Here is a 1,959-nt window from a genome sequence, read left to right on the forward strand (position 1 = left end):
GCAGGTATTGCAAGGGGATGTGGATGGCAACATATAGGGGCTTACGTGAACTTAGGAGCTTTCTATCTCTGGGGGACACCCATGGCTGCATGTTTAGCCTTCTGGTTTGATCTGAAAGGTGTTGGCCTTTGGATCGGAATCCAATCTGGTGCGGTTCTGCAAACTACTCTTCTCGCTATTGTCACGGGCTGCACAAACTGGGAAAACCAGGTCCTTTCCTAGTTTCTTTTAATCTATCTTCTTTCATGACTTGTTTCTCTTGTGAAATAAACAAACACGTAGATATTGAATTGGATGCATATTTGAACTCTAGGCTAATGCAGCAAGGAAGCGAATGGCTTTGGCCTAAGGTACGTAAGGCGCTAGAGAACAGCACTAACCGAGTCAGAACTTGGCATCTACCGATTATATATAGGGACCAAGTGTTCCACTTCGATCGGTTTCAAAATTTTGTTAGCAGTCAAATTGTTGTATGTTATTTTGTGAATAGTGGTGGAGCCGCTATGACGTCTTTTTGTAACCAAGACTTGGCATAATGTTCTACTGTCCTATAATAATAAGAATAGTGGTGGAGCCGCTATGAAGTCTTTTTGTAAACTGCAAAATTTTCGACTGTAATGATAAAATTCACTCATCAATTGCTGTTTCGATTCAAGCTTTTAATTCTGGTAGTTCAGAGATCCCATACTGGTAATACCAGCTTTCAATCAGAACCTTTAAATGGAGAGATCTGTGAATGGATCATTTACGACAGAACAGAAGTCAAGAGGCTTATCTGCTGTCCCGGATGCTATGGTGGCTGTTGTTACCGCTCAGTTCATGGTACCGAATAATGTTAGGAGAAGTTGTCGGTAAATATACAACTAATGGGCCACGCGTATCGGCCCATGAAACCCAACCCTACGAGTTATATATAAATTTTATCACAAGATTTGTATTTGCCGCCCCTAGAAGAATCGATCGAGACGAGTTCGGTTAGTGATCCAACCATATCAATCGATCTCTTCGAGTAGTGCTTATCTGATGTTTGATTTGCGTTCTACATTGAAGAACCGTACTTTGGATTTTGCTTTCCCAGTTTTGAATTTGTTTATTTATTATTAGTTTTTCTTTTTTTAGGTTTTGATTAATTAGAATGATGAAGGCGACGGAGAAGCAGGCTGGGGCAGTAACATCGGTCTTTTGGGACATCAAGAAGTGTCCCGTTCCCCGTGAATTTGATGCTCGTCTGGTCGCTCCGTGTATTAAACGGTTTTTGAAGAAATTAGGCTACTTTGGTCCTCTCACCATCTCTGCAATAAGCGGTCTCTTCCACTGGAATCGTTCTTCATGCCACCCCATATGGTTAATTTCTATATCCTTGTACTTTTTCCTCTATGATAGTAGAGAGGGAAAGAGTAGAGTCTCAAGTCTTTTAGTTTCTGAAAACAGGTTCCGATTGCGTACAGTCGTTTGGTCGTTTGTCTTTTCTTGGACCCGTGATAATCCACCTCCAGCTAATATAATGCTCATATCCGATCCCACAGTCTCTAACTCTCATGACCTGAGTTTCCTAAAGTATCACTGTGGATACAACGTTATTAATCCCTATCGATATAGTCCCTACTCGGCTAAGAGCCTCTGGAAAAAATTTCTTCTCGCAGGTGTGTGTTTTTTTGTTTTTGTTTTTTTTTTTCCCTCTCTCATCGCGGTACGGTGTGTTGCTTAGAAATAACCGGTTTTTTTTTTTAAAAAACAAAAATTTCTCAGGGGCACTTGAGGTTGAGGTGGAGGATAAGTGTATTGAAACTGATGAATCTGCTTCCTGGTTTTGCCATGGATGCCTTACTGATTTTAATTGTAATACAAGTGTTTGTACCACTGGCCAAGGCGTTGAGACTTTCACCACGCATCTCTCTAGCCAAGAACATGCACAGCTGGTAATTATATCATTCTAGCCAAACCGGATGGTTTCAATAC

At 41.0% G+C, this 1,959-nt stretch overlaps 1 long non-coding RNA gene across 1 annotated transcript; it reads left to right on the forward strand.

Annotated features, from left to right (window-relative positions):
• On the forward strand, positions 8-638 carry LOC104755826. Its single transcript, XR_762253.2, has 2 exons — positions 8-210; positions 314-638. It is a non-coding gene; the product is annotated as an uncharacterized LOC104755826 (long non-coding RNA).

Source organism: Camelina sativa, chromosome 17 (assembly GCF_000633955.1).
Source record: "Camelina sativa cultivar DH55 chromosome 17, Cs, whole genome shotgun sequence".
Classification (NCBI taxonomy): domain Eukaryota; kingdom Viridiplantae; phylum Streptophyta; class Magnoliopsida; order Brassicales; family Brassicaceae; genus Camelina; species Camelina sativa.